Source organism: Engystomops pustulosus, chromosome 2, assembly GCF_040894005.1.
Source record: "Engystomops pustulosus chromosome 2, aEngPut4.maternal, whole genome shotgun sequence".
In the NCBI taxonomy this organism is placed as follows: domain Eukaryota; kingdom Metazoa; phylum Chordata; class Amphibia; order Anura; family Leptodactylidae; genus Engystomops; species Engystomops pustulosus.
The window spans coordinates 94018864-94039734 of record NC_092412.1 but is presented as its reverse complement, the minus strand read 5'-3'; the positions used below and the strand labels follow the sequence as shown (position 1 = coordinate 94039734).

The 20871-nt window shown below is 48.6% G+C and overlaps 1 protein-coding gene and 1 long non-coding RNA gene across 4 annotated transcripts in view; one reads left to right on the top strand and one right to left on the bottom strand.

Moving 5' to 3' along the window:
• The window catches only part of NALF1 (NALCN channel auxiliary factor 1), a 312716-nt gene that overhangs the window by 42592 nt on the left and 249253 nt on the right, over window positions 1-20871 (top strand). The window lies entirely within an intron of this gene.
• On the bottom strand, window positions 16858-19686 carry LOC140118100 (uncharacterized). Its single transcript, XR_011853136.1, has 3 exons — window positions 19544-19686; window positions 18158-18225; window positions 16858-17092 (listed from the first exon to the last, which is right to left on the bottom strand). It is a non-coding gene; the product is annotated as an uncharacterized lncRNA (long non-coding RNA).

Sequence of the window (20871 nt, the reverse complement as noted above, 5' to 3'; positions counted from 1 at the left end):
ATCCAATCCTACCGGAGAAATTTATTGCAATGAAAGTATTTTAATTAGAAACTGTCCTATAAATGTGTGTTTATGTAATTTGACTGTGTTGTGCGAGCATCTAAACCGCCACAGCTAGATAAATAATTTATAGTGTTTGGATAATGCTGACTGCGGAGATATTCTCGCAGTGACGGAAACCCAGGACTTAATGTCAGACTATAAGCACGATTGAACCAAAACATAAGGTACACGATGGCTATTTATATAGTTGAACTGTAAATGATACTGCCGCCACGAAGACTTATAATGGTCAGGAACGACTCTGCAACAAAACATGGATGAATCTATAGAGATATGTGTCCACGAGAATGATTTTGGCAGATAAAAGCGCTTCTAGGTGAAGATTATTTTATGAATAAAAAATAGTTTTATGAACATTTTGCAAGATAAATTTTAGCCATTTCTAATATAATAGTTTTACATGTCCAGGATGGGTTCACATCCCGTTGTTAGCATACTTTGGGAGGATTGCTGATGTTTCCCTACAACAGAGGGCTGGGAAGTATGCCACTGTATGCTCATATAAAGGGATAATTCCTCCTGTTCCTCCCCTCTACCCGGAAAGCGGGAGGAGATGCGAACATTGGCAGTAGCATATACCTAAAACAAGGTGTGAATGTAGACTTATATGAGCTTTTCTATTAACAACTACCGAGAAGTACTTCCTATCCCTTCTGTATTATGAGAACACTATTGGACTGCTCCGAAGAACCTGATAAATATTAGAGCCAGTGTTAAATTATCTCATACAGTATAATACTTACTTAGGAATCTATCACAATTTATGCTGCAGAGGCTTTCTATGGCTTCTCTAATATTGATTCCTTCCTGTCTGACTTTTTTGTGTTATTTTTTTTAGCGTCATTTTTGCACTCTAAGTTACTGTTTACTTTTCTATAATGTGAACACTTTAACTTCATGTGAGCTTTGTGAGGTTTTGGCTACATATGGGTGCTATTTTGAGCTACATGTGACTTATTGATCAAAAATCATGGTCACATATTGTAAAAAAATCAAAGACTTCTATTTTTTGTTAAAGGAAATCTACCATCAAAATCAAGCATGGATAAAGAAGGGACAGTTACTCATAGATCCAGGCACCGTAACTGGTAATTTTCTGAGGGGCTCTGGTGGGTGTTTCTAGAGCCAATCAGTACTGTGCAGGTGGTTACGATGAGCAGAGCATCCCCCCCCCCCAGCCCAGCTCAGCTCTCTTTCCCTCCCTCTGCCTGAGTAATCTTGCACTAGCAAAAAATGGAGGGGAGACATTCCCCGCTCATTGTAACAACATGAGAAACAACATCACTGGAAACGCCTACTGGAGCCCCACAAGTGTAATTTTAAAAGCTGATTTTAGAAGAAAGTAGGCCATGGATTACAAATCTAAGAATATTACCAGTCACAGTGGATCTAGGAGTAAGTGTCTCTGGATTATCATGGTAGATTTTCTTTAAACTACTGCGCCAATGACAAAATAAGAAACTATAAACAAAAATAGAAACTTCAAAATGGTATCCATAAAAACTACAAATGACCCCACACAGCTCCACAGATGGAAAAATATAATTATTGGGGGGTCCTGAAAAGTGATTACTCCTTTTTTTGCAAAATAATTTCAGAATATGAAGTGAAAATACAATTATTCAGTTTTGATGACCCCAGAATTGTACTAACCCAGAGAATAAAGTTATCATAGTTATGATGATGGACACTGTCAGGTATATCCCTAGGCTGAGCAGCTTGTACTGGCAGACAATCCTACTCCAGGTCCTGCACAGAATTGTTCTGTAGCTTTCAAACTATCAGGCCTAAATGTTTGCAGGCCACAGAAAGTGCACAGGTGCAGGCAGAACTCCCGCCCCAAAACACTCCGTGCCCTCCGTCAAACCCCCGTGATATCATAATCTGTGCTGTTCTGTCATGAGGAATTTTCTGCTTAAAATAAAAGTGCTCTGTTTCTATGTCAGTAAATACTTGTCCTTTCCAGACATATGTCCTTGTCAGTTCATTGCTTCTCATTACATTTTCTGAAAACACCAGTTCATTGCCAGATTTCATATTTCAGTAGGGGGATTTCGGGAACATAAAATGTTGTTATTGAGTGTGACAGTCAAGTGGCAATTACTGTCAGGATTACTGTGACATGAAATGAAAATAATTTAGCATTTCAGTGTCGAAAGCAGAAGAGTCATTTACAAGCATGGAAGCATTTAGAAAACTTTCAGAAAGTCTTAAAAAGGTTTTTCGGGGCTTCTACATTACTGTTTATTATTAATAGACACATGGGGAGGGGGATTTATCAATGTAGTTACATCAGTTTTCTGGCATACAAATCACAATTGCCTCAGCTGCTGATTTACACCAAATTTGCAACTTTGCAATTGCAATTTCGTTTGTGACATATGCCAGCCTTTTCACTTTAGCCTATTTATGTGAAATTTATGTGACTTATGGGACTTTTTATTAAGTTGAAGATTTAGGTACCTATCACTCCAGTGCAGACTACGACCAATACTGGAGATCCCCAGAACAGACTACTACCAATACTGGAGACCTGCAGAGCAGACTACTACCAATACTGGAGCCCCCCCCCCCCCCCCCAGAGCAGACTACTACCAATACTGGAGCCCCCCCAGAGCAGACTACTACCAATACTGGAGACCCCCCAGAGCAGACTACTACCAATACTGGAGACCCCCCAGAGCAGACTACTCCCACTACTGGAGACCCCCCCCCCCCAGAGCAGACTACTCCCACTACTGGAGACCCCCCCCCCCCCCCCAGAGCAGACTACTACCAATACTGGAGACCCCCCAGAGCAGACTACTGCCAATACTGGAGCCCCCCCCCCCCCCAGAGCAGACTACTGCCAATACTGGAGACCCCCCCCCCCCCAGAGCAGACTACTGCCAATACTGGAGACCCCCCCCCCCAGAGCAGACTACTACCAATACTGGAGACCCCCCCCCCCAGAGCAGACTACTACCAATACTGGAGACCCCCCCCCCAGAGCAGACTACTACCAATACTGGAGACCCCCCCCCCCCCCAGAGCAGACTACTACCAATACTGGAGACCCCCCCCCCCCAGAGCAGACTACTACCAATACTGGAGACGACCCCCCCCCCCCCCCAGAGCAGACTACTACCAATACTGGAGACCCCCCCCAGAGCAGACTACTACCAATACTGGAGACCCCCCCCCCCCCCCCAGAGCAGACTACTACCAATACTGGAGACCCCCCCCCCCAGAGCAGACTACTACCAAGACTGGAGACCCCCTCCCCCCAGAGCAGACTACTACCAATACTGGAGACCCCCCCCCCCCCCCCCAGAGCAGACTACGACCAATACTGGAGATCCCCAGAACAGACTACTACCAATACTGGAGACCTGCAGAGCAGACTACTACCAATACTGGAGCCCCCCCCCCCCCCCCAGAGCAGACTACTACCAATACTGGAGCCCCCCCAGAGCAGACTACTACCAATACTGGAGACCCCCCAGAGCAGACTACTACCAATACTGGAGACCCCCCAGAGCAGACTACTCCCACTACTGGAGACCCCCCCCCCCCAGAGCAGACTACTCCCACTACTGGAGACCCCCCCCCCCCCCCAGAGCAGACTACTACCAATACTGGAGACCCCCCAGAGCAGACTACTGCCAATACTGGAGCCCCCCCCCCCCCCAGAGCAGACTACTGCCAATACTGGAGACCCCCCCCCCCCCAGAGCAGACTACTGCCAATACTGGAGACCCCCCCCCCCAGAGCAGACTACTACCAATACTGGAGACCCCCCCCCCCAGAGCAGACTACTACCAATACTGGAGACCCCCCCCCCAGAGCAGACTACTACCAATACTGGAGACCCCCCCCCCCCCCAGAGCAGACTACTACCAATACTGGAGACCCCCCCCCCCCAGAGCAGACTACTACCAATACTGGAGACGACCCCCCCCCCCCCAGAGCAGACTACTACCAATACTGGAGACCCCCCCCAGAGCAGACTACTACCAATACTGGAGACCCCCCCCCCCCCCCCAGAGCAGACTACTACCAATACTGGAGACCCCCCCCCCCAGAGCAGACTACTACCAAGACTGGAGACCCCCTCCCCCCAGAGCAGACTACTACCAATACTGGAGACCCCCCCCCCCCCCCCAGAGCAGACTACGACCAATACTGGAGATCCCCAGAACAGACTACTACCAATACTGGAGACCCACAGAGCAGACTACTACCAATACTGGAGCCCCCCCCCCCCAGAGCAGACTACTACCAATACTGGATCCCCCCAGAGCAGACTACTACCAATACTGGAGACCCCCCCCCAGAGAAGACTACTACCAATACTGGAGACCCCCCAGAGCAGACTACTACCAATACTGGAGACCCCCCAGAGCAGACTACTACCAATACTGGAGACCCCCCAGAGCAGACTACTACCAATACTGGAGACCCCCCAGAGCAGACTACTACCAATACTGGAGACCCCCCAGAGCAGACTACTACCAATACTGGAGACCCACAGAGCAGACTACTACCAATACTGGAGACCCACAGAGCAGACTACTACCAATACTGGAGACCCCCCCCCCCCCCCCAGAGCAGACTCCTACCAATACTGGAGACCCCCCCCCCCCCAGAGCAGACTACTACCAATACTGGAGACCCCCCCCCCCCCCAGAGCAGACTACTACCAATACTGGAGACCCACAGAGCAGACTACTACCAATACTGGAGACCCCCCCCCCCCAGAGCAGACTCCTACCAATACTGGAGACCCCCCCCCCCCAGAGCAGACTACTACCAATACTGGAGACCCCCCCCCCCCCCAGAGCAGACTACTACCAATACTGGAGACCCCCCCCCCCCAGAGCAGACTACTACCAATACTGGAGACCCCCCCCCCCCAGAGCAGACTACTACCAATACTGGAGACCCCCCCCCCCCAGAGCAGACTACTACCAATACTGGAGACCCCCCCCCCCCCCCAGAGCAGACTACTACCAATACTGGAGACCCCCCCAGAGCAGACTACTGCCAATACTGGAGCCCCCCCCCCCCCCGAGCAGACTACTACCAATACTGGAGACCCCCCCCCCCAGAGCAGACTACTACCAATACTGGAGAACCCCCCCCCAGAGCAGACTACGACCAATACTGGAGATCCCCAGAACAGACTACTACCAATACTGGAGACCCACAGAGCAGACTACTACCAATACTGGAGCCCCCCCCCCCCCCCGAGCAGACTACTACCAATACTGGAGACCCCCCCCCAGAGCAGACTACTACCAATACTGGAGACCCCCCCCCCCAGAGCAGACTACTACCAATACTGGAGACGACCCCCCCCCCCCCCAGAGCAGACTACTACCAATACTGGAGACCCCCCCCAGAGCAGACTACTACCAATACTGGAGACCCCCCCCCCCCCCCCCAGAGCAGACTACTACCAATACTGGAGACCCCCCCCCCCAGAGCAGACTACTACCAAGACTGGAGACCCCCTCCCCCCAGAGCAGACTACTACCAATACTGGAGACCCCCCCCCCCCCCCCCCCCCAGAGCAGACTACGACCAATACTGGAGATCCCCAGAACAGACTACTACCAATACTGGAGACCCACAGAGCAGACTACTACCAATACTGGAGCCCCCCCCCCCCCCAGAGCAGACTACTACCAATACTGGATCCCCCCAGAGCAGACTACTACCAATACTGGAGACCCCCCCCCAGAGAAGACTACTACCAATACTGGAGACCCCCCAGAGCAGACTACTACCAATACTGGAGACCCCCCAGAGCAGACTACTACCAATACTGGAGACCCCCCAGAGCAGACTACTACCAATACTGGAGACCCCCCAGAGCAGACTACTACCAATACTGGAGACCCCCCAGAGCAGACTACTACCAATACTGGAGACCCACAGAGCAGACTACTACCAATACTGGAGACCCACAGAGCAGACTACTACCAATACTGGAGACCCCCCCCCCCCAGAGCAGACTCCTACCAATACTGGAGACCCCCCCCCCCCAGAGCAGACTACTACCAATACTGGAGACCCCCCCCCCCCCCCCCCAGAGCAGACTACTACCAATACTGGAGACCCACAGAGCAGACTACTACCAATACTGGAGACCCCCCCCCCCAGAGCAGACTCCTACCAATACTGGAGACCCCCCCCCCCCAGAGCAGACTACTACCAATACTGGAGACCCCCCCCCCCCCCCCCAGAGCAGACTACTACCAATACTGGAGACCCCCCCCCCCCAGAGCAGACTACTACCAATACTGGAGACCCCCCCCCCCAGAGCAGACTACTACCAATACTGGAGATCCCCAGAACAGACTACTACCAATACTGGAGACCCACAGAGCAGACTACTACCAATACTGGAGCCCCCCCCCCCCCCCAGAGCAGACTACTACCAATACTGGATCCCCCCAGAGCAGACTACTACCAATACTGGAGACCCCCCCCCAGAGAAGACTACTACCAATACTGGAGACCCCCCAGAGCAGACTACTACCAATACTGGAGACCCCCCAGAGCAGACTACTACCAATACTGGAGACCCCCCAGAGCAGACTACTACCAATACTGGAGACCCCCCAGAGCAGACTACTACCAATACTGGAGACCCCCCAGAGCAGACTACTACCAATACTGGAGACCCACAGAGCAGACTACTACCAATACTGGAGACCCACAGAGCAGACTACTACCAATACTGGAGACCCCCCCCCCCCCCAGAGCAGACTCCTACCAATACTGGAGACCCCCCCCCCCCAGAGCAGACTACTACCAATACTGGAGACCCCCCCCCCCCCCCAGAGCAGACTACTACCAATACTGGAGACCCACAGAGCAGACTACTACCAATACTGGAGACCCCCCCCCCCAGAGCAGACTCCTACCAATACTGGAGACCCCCCCCCCCCAGAGCAGACTACTACCAATACTGGAGACCCCCCCCCCCCCAGAGCAGACTACTACCAATACTGGAGACCCCCCCCCCCCAGAGCAGACTACTACCAATACTGGAGACCCCCCCCCCCAGAGCAGACTACTACCAATACTGGAGACCCCCCCCCCCCCAGAGCAGACTACTACCAATACTGGAGACCCCCCCCCCCCCCAGAGCAGACTACTACCAATACTGGAGACCCCCCCAGAGCAGACTACTGCCAATACTGGAGCCCCCCCCCCCCGAGCAGACTACTACCAATACTGGAGACCCCCCCCCCCAGAGCAGACTACTACCAATACTGGAGAACCCCCCCCCAGAGCAGACTACGACCAATACTGGAGATCCCCAGAACAGACTACTACCAATACTGGAGACCCACAGAGCAGACTACTACCAATACTGGAGCCCCCCCCCCCCCCCCGAGCAGACTACTACCAATACTGGAGACCCCCCCCCAGAGCAGACTACTACCAATACTGGAGACCCCCCAGAGCAGACTACTACCAATACTGGAGACCCACAGAGCAGACTACTACCAATACTGGAGACCCCCCCCAGAGTAGACTACTTTCAGTAGGGGGATTTCGGGAACATAAAATGTTGTTATTGAGTGTGACAGTCAAGTGGCAATTACTGTCAGGATTACTGTGACATGAAATGAAAATAATTTAGCATTTCAGTGTCGAAAGCAGAAGAGTCATTTACAAGCATGGAAGCATTTAGAAAACTTTCAGAAAGTCTTAAAAAGGTTTTTCGGGGCTTCTACATTACTGTTTATTATTAATAGACACATGGGGAGGGGGATTTATCAATGTAGTTACATCAGTTTTCTGGCATACAAATCACAATTGCCTCAGCTGCTGATTTACACCAAATTTGCAACTTTGCAATTGCAATTTCGTTTGTGACATATGCCAGCCTTTTCACTTTAGCCTATTTATGTGAAATTTATGTGACTTATGGGACTTTTTATTAAGTTGAAGATTTAGGTACCTATCACTCCAGTGCAGACTACGACCAATACTGGAGATCCCCAGAACAGACTACTACCAATACTGGAGACCTGCAGAGCAGACTACTACCAATACTGGAGCCCCCCCCCCCCCCAGAGCAGACTACTACCAATACTGGAGCCCCCCCAGAGCAGACTACTACCAATACTGGAGACCCCCCAGAGCAGACTACTACCAATACTGGAGACCCCCCAGAGCAGACTACTCCCACTACTGGAGACCCCCCCCCCCCAGAGCAGACTACTCCCACTACTGGAGACCCCCCCCCCCCCAGAGCAGACTACTACCAATACTGGAGACCCCCCAGAGCAGACTACTGCCAATACTGGAGCCCCCCCCCCCCCCAGAGCAGACTACTGCCAATACTGGAGACCCCCCCCCCCCCCCAGAGCAGACTACTGCCAATACTGGAGACCCCCCCCCCCCAGAGCAGACTACTACCAATACTGGAGACCCCCCCCCCCCAGAGCAGACTACTACCAATACTGGAGACCCCCCCCCCAGAGCAGACTACTACCAATACTGGAGACCCCCCCCCCCCCCAGAGCAGACTACTACCAATACTGGAGACCCCCCCCCCCAGAGCAGACTACTACCAATACTGGAGACGACCCCCCCCCCCCCAGAGCAGACTACTACCAATACTGGAGACCCCCCCCAGAGCAGACTACTACCAATACTGGAGACCCCCCCCCCCCCCCCAGAGCAGACTACTACCAATACTGGAGACCCCCCCCCCCAGAGCAGACTACTACCAAGACTGGAGACCCCCTCCCCCCAGAGCAGACTACTACCAATACTGGAGACCCCCCCCCCCCCCCCCCCAGAGCAGACTACGACCAATACTGGAGATCCCCAGAACAGACTACTACCAATACTGGAGACCCACAGAGCAGACTACTACCAATACTGGAGCCCCCCCCCCCCCAGAGCAGACTACTACCAATACTGGATCCCCCCAGAGCAGACTACTACCAATACTGGAGACCCCCCCCCAGAGAAGACTACTACCAATACTGGAGACCCCCCAGAGCAGACTACTACCAATACTGGAGACCCCCCAGAGCAGACTACTACCAATACTGGAGACCCCCCAGAGCAGACTACTACCAATACTGGAGACCCCCCAGAGCAGACTACTACCAATACTGGAGACCCCCCAGAGCAGACTACTACCAATACTGGAGACCCACAGAGCAGACTACTACCAATACTGGAGACCCACAGAGCAGACTACTACCAATACTGGAGACCCCCCCCCCCCCCCAGAGCAGACTCCTACCAATACTGGAGACCCCCCCCCCCCAGAGCAGACTACTACCAATACTGGAGACCCCCCCCCCCCCAGAGCAGACTACTACCAATACTGGAGACCCCCCCCCCCCCCCAGAGCAGACTACTACCAATACTGGAGACCCACAGAGCAGACTACTACCAATACTGGAGACCCCCCCCCCCAGAGCAGACTCCTACCAATACTGGAGACCCCCCCCCCCCAGAGCAGACTACTACCAATACTGGAGACCCCCCCCCCCCCCCCAGAGCAGACTACTACCAATACTGGAGACCCCCCCCCCCCAGAGCAGACTACTACCAATACTGGAGACCCCCCCCCCCAGAGCAGACTACTACCAATACTGGAGACCCCCCCCCCCCAGAGCAGACTACTACCAATACTGGAGACCCCCCCCCCCCCCCCCAGAGCAGACTACTACCAATACTGGAGACCCCCCCAGAGCAGACTACTGCCAATACTGGAGCCCCCCCCCCCCCCGAGCAGACTACTACCAATACTGGAGACCCCCCCCCCCAGAGCAGACTACTACCAATACTGGAGAACCCCCCCCCAGAGCAGACTACGACCAATACTGGAGATCCCCAGAACAGACTACTACCAATACTGGAGACCCACAGAGCAGACTACTACCAATACTGGAGCCCCCCCCCCCGAGCAGACTACTACCAATACTGGAGACCCCCCCCCAGAGCAGACTACTACCAATACTGGAGACCCCCCAGAGCAGACTACTACCAATACTGGAGACCCACAGAGCAGACTACTACCAATACTGGAGACCCCCCCCAGAGTAGACTACTTTCAGTAGGGGGATTTCGGGAACATAAAATGTTGTTATTGAGTGTGACAGTCAAGTGGCAATTACTTTCAGTATTACTGTGACATGAAATGAAAATAATTTAGCATTTCAGTGTCGAAAGCAGAAGAGTCATTTACAAGCATGGAAGCATTTAGAAAACTTTCAGAAAGTCTTAAAAAGGTTTTCCGGGGCTTCTACATTACTGTTTATTATTAATAGACACACAGGGAGGGGGATTTATCAATGTAGTTACATCAGTTTTCTGGCATACAAATCACAATTGCCTCAGCTGCTGATTTACACCAAATTTGCAACTTTGCAATTGCAATTTCAGACTAGACTAGAGCAGACTACTACCAATACTGGAGACCCCCCCCCCCCCCCAGAGCAGACTACTACCAATACTGGAGACCCCCCCCCCCCCAGAGCAGACTACTACCAATACTGGAGACCCCCCCCCCCCCCCAGAGCAGACTACTACCAATACTGGAGACCCCCCCCCCCCCCCAGAGCAGACTACTACCAATACTGGAGACCCCCCCCCCCCCCCAGAGCAGACTACTACCAATACTGGAGACCCCCCCCCCAGAGCAGACTACTGCCAATACTGGAGCCCCCCCCCCCCCCAGAGCAGACTACTACCAATACTGGAGACCCCCCCCCCCCAGAGCAGACTACTACCAATACTGGAGACCCCCCCCCCCAGAGCAGACTACTACCAATACTGGAGACCCCCCGACCCCCCCCCCCCAGAGCAGACTACTACCAATACTGGAGACCCCCCCCCCAGAGCAGACTACTACCAATACTGGAGAACCCCCCCCAGAGCAGACTACGACCAATACTGGAGATCCCCAGAACAGACTACTACCAATACTGGAGACCCACAGAGCAGACTACTACCAATACTGGAGCCCCCCCCCAGAGCAGACTACTACCAATACTGGAGCCCCCCAGAGCAGACTACTACCAATACTGGAGCCCCCCAGAGCAGACTACTACCAATACTGGAGACCCCCCCCAGAGCAGACTACTACCAATACTGGAGACCCCCCAGAGCAGACTACTACCAATACTGGAGACCCACAGAGCAGACTACTACCAATACTGGAGACCCCCCCCAGAGCAGACTACTACCAATACTGGAGACCCTCCCCCAGAGCAGACTACTACCAATACTGGAGACCCCCCTCCCCCCCAGAGCAGACTACTACCAATACTGGAGACCCCCCCCCCCAGAGCAGACTACTACCAATACTGGAGACCCCCCCCCCCCCCGAGCAGACTACTACCAATACTGGAGACCCCCCCCCCCCCAGAGCAGACTACGACCAATACTGGAGATCCCCAGAACAGACTACTACCAATACTGGAGACCCACAGAGCAGACTACTACCAATACTGGAGATCCCCAGAACAGACTACTACCAATACTGGAGACCCACAGAGCAGACTACTACCAATACTGGAGCCCCCCCCCCCAGAGCAGACTACTACCAATACTGGAGACCCCCCCCCCAGAGCAGACTACTACCAATACTGGAGACCCCCCCCCCCCCCCGAGCAGACTACTACCAATACTGGAGACCCCCCCCAGAGCAGACTGCTACCAATACTGGAGACCCCCCAGAGCAGACTACTACCAATACTGGAGACCCACAGAGCAGACTACTACCAATACTGGAGACCCCCCCCCAGAGCAGACTACTACCAATACTGGAGAACCCCCCCCCAGAGCAGACTACTACCAATACTGGAGACCCCCCCCCCCCCCCCGAGCAGACTACTACCAATACTGGAGACCTCCCCCCCCCCCCAGAGCAGACTACTACCAATACTGGAGACCCCCCCCCTCCCCAGAGCAGACTACTACCAATACTGGAGACCCCCCCCCCCCAGAGCAGACTACTACCAATACTGGAGACCCCCCCCCCCAGAGCAGACTACTACCAATACTGGAGACCCCCCCCCCAGAGCAGACTACTACCAATACTGGAGACCCCCCCCCCCCAGAGCAGACTACTACCAATACTGGAGACCCCCCCCCTCCCCAGAGCAGACTACTACCAATACTGGAGACCCCCCCCCCCCAGAGCAGACTACTACCAATACTGGAGACCCCCCCCCAGAGCAGACTATTCCCACTACTGGAGACCCCCAGAGCAGACTATTCCCACTACTGGAGACCCCCAGAGCAGACTATTCCCACTACTGGAGACCCCCAGAGCAGACTACTCCCACTACTGGAGACCCCCCCCCCCCCAGAGCAGACTACTACCAATACTGGAGCCGCTCTGCTTTGGGTCCTGATAGCATCGCATACAATCAGGAGTCGGGACACTGAGCAGAGCATCAGCTGAGGACTTCTCACTAGCTCCCACCACTATTGGCTATCTGCACCAATGAACTATTCCATCAGTTATTGGACGCAGTTATTTTCAGCAGGGTGGGGTACGCATGTGACCATTTTTGTCAGATTTGGACATGGGGAAATTGAGGATTCAGAAGTTTTGACTTGCCAACTCCACAGCCTTGTTAGATAGTCTAAGCAGGCTTCGTGTACCTGTTTTTTTTTTTTTGATGATTAATTTCAACACAAAACACACCACAGATATAGGGGCAGATTTACTTAGCTGTCCCTGCGTGATCCCCGAGGTGGGTTCCCTGACTCCAATGGACAGCTGTCGCGATTCACTACGAGCTTGCGCCCTATATCCTGCATGTGACGCTCCCCCGCTCAGGTCAGCCGTAGTTCACCTTCTTCTTCCCGGTGCATGTAAATCTTCTTACACAAATTCAAAGTTAAAACCCGCGGTTTGCCCGAATCCGTCGGATTGTCCGACGGCCCGCCCCAGATTTCTGTCGCATTAAAACCGGCACCGATGCGCCAAAATCCGATCGCATGTGAAAAGTCGGGGAACCCGCCGAAAATGTGCCGTGGGACCCATAGTAAATAAGCCCCATAGTTTTATCCAAGTAGCCGTAAATTCTAGAGTTTACATTGTAAATGTGGTCCGTGAGCAAAATATTATAAAACTGCAAATATTCATGCTCAAAAGAATTTCACACCAACACTATGGGGGTCATTTACTAAGGGCCCGATTCGCGTTTTCCTGACGTGTTACCCGAATATTTCCGATTTGCGCCGATTGTACCTGAATTGCCCCGGGATTGTGGCGCACGCGATCGGATTGTGGCGCATCAGCGGCGGCATGCGCGCGACGGAAATCGGGGGGCGTGGCCGAACGAAAACCCGACGTATTCGGAAAAACCGCCGCATTTAAAAACCGAAAAAGTGTCGCTTGGGGAGCGCTTACCTTCACCTGGTCCGAGGTGGTGCATTCCGGCGCGATGAGATGACTTTCAGCGCAGCAGCGCCACCTGGTGGACGGCGGAAGAACTACATTCATAAATCCCCGCCGGACCCGAATCCAGAGCAGAGAACGCGCCGCTGGATCGCGACTGGACCGGGTAAGTAAATGTGCCCCATAATCTACAAATGCCTTGTTTTTTCATTAAAGGTAACATGTCACAGGCAGTACCATCTTATGTATTATGCACGCCCCCAGAGGTCCATTTATCATATTCCTACGTCATAGCATTCATGAAAAATCTGCTTTTGTTCTTTAGTAAGATGAAGTCAAGGAGGTGGGTCTGCTCCACCAAGCAGTCGGGCAACCCCCCTCCTGATCTCCTAATGTCCACGTAATTCTCTAGCAATTTTGAAATCTTGTGCATGTGATCTTGGAGCTGACACTGCGCGTTCTGTGAAGGCTGTACACCACACAAGATCTCGGGATTGCAGGAGAATGACGTGGACATTAAAAGGCAGGGCTTGGGACACTAGATGCATGGAGTGGGCAGAGCTCAGGAGGCTGGGTTGCCTGACTGCCTGGTTGAGCAGCCCCACCTCCTTGACAGCTGATTGACTGCAGATTTTTCATGAGTGCTGTAACGTAGGAGTATGACAAACGAACCTCCGGGAGATGTGCATAATACATAAGAAGGTTCTATTTGGGCCTTAGGGGCTATTGTGCTGACCTGTTTCCTTTAATAAAATCAAATGGTAATGCAAAATAAGCAAGTTTTCCCATCTGAGACTTTATCTACCATAAATCAAGCATGATAAACCATGCTTCCTTTAAAAAAAATCAACACCAGGGGGAGTTGCCAGAAGAGCCCCTCCATGCTGCAGATTCACAGGCTGTTACAGTGTGCAAGGAAGCTGAAATGGGTTCTTTTCCCTGCTCTTTTCTATTAGGAGCTACCTGGTGTGGCCCCTATTCTCATGATAGGAGTATCCCTTAAAGCCACTTTTAGTTTTCCTTTATCGTTAAATTCTCATTTTATTATAATAATGTCAATTGCATGATACAGGTTTATTATAATGTGGGTTTTTTATTCTATTTTATGATAAGGTAAGAAGGGAGTAAGATGCAGTTGTGAATAAAACCAGAAATGAAGCCGTTTCAGCTACGTGATAAGCCTAAGGATTTAAGGTAGAGCAGGGGTTTTTGTGCCGGGTAAGAAGATTGGAAATCCCTTTTACTCCTGTAAAGCTTTCCCCATTATTGCAGACAATAATGCAGTGCAACTTGCAATGTAGTATATATGTCCAGTAGGTATTCCCAATACAGACTAATCGATCTGAAGGATTATTTACTTGAATATTATTAATTATTATTATTTTTTGGGAATATTCTGTATTTTTTTTTTTTTTAATGCACTGTTTTTGTTCATGACCGAGAAAAATTAATACATATGTAATTTCCTGTGTGTGTTAACCATTACCTCGTTACAATGCATCACTTCCTCTCTCCATGAGAAGGATAATGGCAATAGTGGTCGCAGCGGAGACAGTGCACCAAAAGTACCTGGGAGAGTGACAACTATTTTATTTTGATGAGATAATGGAATAATTCTATACAGTGGAAACTAGTACATTATGTCAGCACTCCCCACCTTCTACTGTGCTGTCACCTCCCTCTCTCACAAAATTAACACAGTTGTATAACAGATGTTCTACTACACATGACTAAATATATTTAGGGTGTTGAACAAATCGTCTCCTTTGAGAAAACTTTCTTTGATATAGGATTTGGACAGTGTTTATGGAACAATGTAAATTGGTGTAGTAAAAACAAGTTTTGCCAAAACATTTCACCTTGACTTTTATATCAAAATGGACATTCGGCGATTTGCCTACAGTTAGCGCCACACACTGCTATATGCAGCCTCTTCCAACTTTCAATACTGCCAACTCTGTCTGAAGAAGGTCTGTAACGGACCGAAACGTAACTGAAAGTTTTGTTAATAATAATCTACAAGAATATATACAGTACAGTGTGACTAAAATTTACTATTACTTTATATTGAGGGAATTAAGATCCTTTCCAGAGCACCTGTGAAATCTGAATAAGGTGTGCAGCAAAATTTTTGTTGTTTTGTATGAGTGACCCATTTATTTCTATGGAGCTGCCAAATAATTATCCCGTACATCCCTAAAGAAGTCAAAGTCATCCATGTGTATTACAGGCGGTCTTTTTACAGGGAGACCTTTGGTGCCTTTTCTTGCTCATCACTACGGTCCCAGCAGTTTGGGACCACCTCTTTTATTTATATTGTAAACAGTTTGGATATAGATTTTGGCCTCATTTACATATAATTTTTACTCTTTGAAATATTCAAACGCTATTGTGGCACCTATTGGGGCAGATTTACTTACCTGGTCCGTTCGCGATCCAGCAGTGCGTTCTCTGTGCTGGATTCGGGTCCAGCCGGGATTCATCAAGGCAGTTCCTCCGACGTCCACCAGGTGGCGCTGCTGCGATGAAGCTCCCTGAAATGCACTGAAGTTCACGATCCTATTCTGGATGAAGGTGAGTGCAAGCTCCGCGACACAATTTCCTTTTTTAAATGCGGCGGTTTTTCCGAATCCGTCGGGTTTTCGTTCGGCCACGCCCCCCGATTTCCATCGCGTGCATGCCAGTGCCGATGCGCCACAATCCGATCGTGTGCGCCAAAATCCCGAGGCAATTCAGGTACAATCGGCGCAAATCGGAAATATTCGGGTAACACGACGGGAAATGCGAATCGGGCCCTTAGTAAATGACCCCCAAAGTGTCATTGAGGTCATGTTTGAGGCAAACTTATATTTTTTTCTTGAGTTTGCTGTATAACAGAGGTATAAAATAATGACTTCTAGTGGTGACTATCTCTGTAAACCAAAGCTCCACCACATAGTATTTTTATGTGTCTATTTTTTAACCTCTTGGTTAGTAAATTTAAATAGTTTGAGACCAGTTGTGTTAGTAATTGGGTGTAGAGAAAATAGTTCCACTTCATTTCTTAAGTGTTTAGCTATAACTTGTCTAAATGCTCATCCAAATCAAACCCTGGAATAGTTGTTTGAAAAAGCATTTTCTTTGTAAAGCCAATAAATATGGTATGAGTTTGTGATTTGCTAAGAAGTAACCATTTGGGGATAGTTTATGATACATAATACATTAACAGAAAGGGATTCCCACACATAGAAGAAGGATGAAAGTATTGTTCTCATGGCAGAGCATCACTGGAGACAAGTTGACCACTTTGCATTGTGGCCTATATCTATGTGCGGGAAACAAAAGACACTGGACACTTACAAAGCTTTATACGATTTGTTTCCCTGTGAAATGTAGTTGAAATTGCCTTTTGGAAAATACCTTCAGATCTCTGTTTTTCAGCTCTGCGTGATGTTGTCAAAGCTTGTTGCCGGCTGCAAAATGGAAAATTACTGAAGCTGTGTTGACTCCCTGTGCTGAGATGATTTTGTGCTTTTGGGGAAAAGTGTAATTTTCACCTCAGCAGCCATTTGTTCTAATTTTTCATAAAATACACTGTTCTACTTTCCAGAGGGTAAAGGAATATACGGCCGCCGTTGTCTTGGAAGAGTAGGGGAAGTCTTAAAGTATCTGAAGGAGACATATTGCTTGTTTAGCAAGTTTCTAGGTCTCTCATAGATTTATAGCAATTGAATAGTTATGGCTATAACTAGTGTACAAATGGACAATGTATATATAATGTAGAAATTCTAAACACATATATTAATACCTAATAGAATGAAAGTAATAGTGCAATATACTGGAGTTGTATCTTCACATTGAATATTGAAAGGGGTTATCTGGGACCAAAGCGCTGATTGATCATCTGTATCTGATTAGGATCAAAGGGGTTTTAGCAAATTTGCAAGTTATTCCCTTTCCACTGGACGGGGATAACAATCTGATTGTTGGAGTTTTGACTGCAGAGATATCAACTGGTTACAAGGATGGGACCTCAGCAATTGGGAGAAAGTGGATCCCATTCTCTTTGATGTTTAAAGGGGAAGAACAAGTGTGAACCTTGCCCCTCCATTTAATAGAATGAGAGTGTTGGAAAATGTAGAGCTCAGTGTTTGACTTCCTCCGACACATCATACCGAATGATGTGGCCAAAAGCAACTCATCCTGCTCATCAATTGGTTAGTGGAAATGAGCCCTATATCGCTGGGGGTCCTAGAAAATGACCCTCACTGCTTGACTTGTCATTCCCTGTCCTGTGGATAGAGGATAAATTGCAAACTCTGTGCAACCCCTGTTTAATAGACCACAGGTTTTACGCCAGGGCTGAGAACTCTTCACTACTTACCCTGCACAATGCCAAACATGGTTTAGCAGCTGTGTTTGGGGCTTAGACTGGTCATGTTACCAATGAATGTGGCAATGCAGGTCTGTGAAGCTAAGGTGGTGCTCACCAGATTGCAGCTACAGCTTCAGAAAAATGATTGTTTGGGTTCCAGGTGCCAGATCCCCACTAGCCCAGTCACATTGACAGGTCATTAATATTTTTACCCCTTAAAAGTATTCTAGAATATTATACCGCATTTTGTATGCACTGAATAATTATATAGACAACAATTTGGTAATGCATTTTTATTGATTCCATAGGATGTTGTTTGTTCATGGTGTCCAGGCATAATGTTACAGATGGTTACTTACCATAAAAAAAGAGAAAAGGGAATAGAATACACACACACATTGCAGGGTCAGAGGCTCAGGATGTTCCCCTTGGAAAGAGAAATTATAGTATAAAAAAATTGTCTACCTATGTATCTGGCCACACACTAATTCAGGCCCTCTAGATCAAAGCTTTAACTTATCAATGTTTCTTGTAATTGATGTCTCATGTTCATGTGTGTTGTATGCTACTGGTAAGTAATAAGTAGGTTAGTGGGATGTAATGGCAATCCATGTGGCACCATTTAGGTTAGCATTATTATGGATTCTGTTATGTCGGCTGCTGTCAGATGCTCCGGTGCAGATGTCCGCACACACTAAGCTTTGACTGTCAGGATATAGACATAAAAATCAGTTTCTTTTACTTAACGAAGCTGTTTACTTCTTCGCTGGTGTTTTAGGTTACTAGGAACTAATACACTAGCAAGGCCATTAATATTTTTCCAGGATGACAAAGTATGTACAGGTCAGGGTTACTGTGTGTCCCAGTTTTCCTGTTTTATGCCATTTGAATCTGAGCCCTCAATGCTTTTTTTTCTGTAGTAAGAATATATTAACTCTGTAGTGCTAATGGTGTAATGCCTTTTATACTGTAGATGCCACCTTAAAGGCGATTCCCAGCATTCTTTAAACATTATAATGCTAATTAATAGTCTTTATTTGTATAGCGCCATCATTAGAGGAGAGCAGAAAATTATAGTCTTAACCCTTGAAATATCACACAATTGTTACTTTCCCAATATTTCTGGTCTACTGGTCCAGACGCAGCATAGTCACAATTATTGCTTATGATCCAATGTAGCCAATAACTGTCCACAAGTGTCTGATGACCACATAACTGCTTTCCTTATGTCACTGTCTCAAGATTCTTGTTGCCTTAGTGAGTGGTAGGGAATCTTAAACAAGCAAGTTAAGCAGGAAAAAGAAATGTTTTGTATTAATGTTCCTTAAAGGTGATCACATGGATTGGAACGAAGCAACTCATGCCCCACATAATGCAGGTTGTCAAGGCGACTGCTCAGACTCCAAGTCCTCTGTATTTGTTCAGGAGAACCCATCAGGATTTCACAATTACTACTGGGATGAGTGGATGGATGTGAAAACTTCTCCATAATAATAAACTCTTATGCGGGGGCCCTCATCAAAGAAATTAATTTATTGTATGAGCAGTAAAGACTATTAAATTATCCCCCTCTAAAGACTGGCATGACATGCTCTTAGCTTATTGTCAGCAATCCTGCTTCATTTATCACTCACCCAATAGAAATAACTAACATAATAAGGTGTATTTAGAGTGTAACTGTAAAGTTACTGACAAAAAATAGTGTTGGAACAGCTGGAGAGAGCCTTTGATAATAATTCCAATACCTATGTCATTCTGCTGGCTTCTTCCTAGTTTGAGATATATCTGGTATATACCAAATTAGATTCAGCTAATTCTGATGTCAGTGGGCACTTCCTGGCTGTGACATTAGCTCACCCCACTGGAACCAGAAGAGGACATGTTTGTAATTGGCCAATCTGAAGTATGTGACTTCAGATCTGAAGTCACATGCTTGTGACATCACTACAGGTCCTTTTGCATCAAACTCAGTTCTTTCAAATGATGCAGGACAGCTTGTTGGCACAACAGACCATCTCAAAAAGCCTCCTGTCATCTCTAGCTGACTATACGGTTTCCCATGGAAACCAGAAAGCAAGGCAAAACCCCCCTGGGTGGGGGTGGGGCAAAGCAAAAAATTTGTAAATTAGAGAATTTCTTATTTCTACTTAGTGCAAAAGTTTCTATACCTTACAATTGAACTTTAACTTTACAATTATCATCATCATCTGCCATTTTATTGCCCATATAATTAGCTTATCAGGGTCACCCCGCATGGAGCGGACATTCTGAACTGTATCTTCAAATACATTTTGGAGAAGACGGAAGGATCCCTCAGGCATGGTTCTGCAGTTTTCTGTTCTTTCTAGATTCGGAGTGATGATGTCCTTTCAATTGGCGCACGACTACACCTGTCAATCCCTGACCTCTGCCTTCTGAGCATCTTTTGAGGACAGTGATTGGCTACTGAGGTCACATGATAGACACAATGGCCCAGATATATGAAAACTGGTGCAAACTCCCTTGGTGCAGTTTGTCTTACTCATATGCAGGTTGCGCCAGATAATCTAAAAGTGTCGCAAGCTCTTAGTTAATCTTCTCTGTTTCCAGGATGTGCTACAGTTGCACCTTTTTTTGTGCACCTTTGCTTCATGCTGTTGTGAAACAATTGTTGTGAAGTGCAGTAATAAATGGGTTGCAAACTACAACTAATCACTAGCACTGCACAGTTTCCTGAAGTGTCTGACAAAGTGCCATGACAACACAAAAGTGTTCATAAATACATGTGCGAGCTCAAAAAACCCTTTTTTTGGAAAATGTTTAGACCGCTTTTAAATTTTACTCTTTCGTTTCATTGCAGCCAGTTGGTAAAATCAGGTTTTCTTTGCTCATCAATGTACACTTTGCACCCCATCTTGAGAGAACCCCCAGAAATGTAGATATTTTTGCTAATTTATTAAACATGAAAAAAATTATATGCAATATATATGAGCTCCTTGGGCAGTTCCTTAGACCTGATGATTCTCATGTACTCTGAGGGTGCGGTCACACGTCGTGTTTAACGCATGCGTTTAAAAACGCATTGCAATAGCTG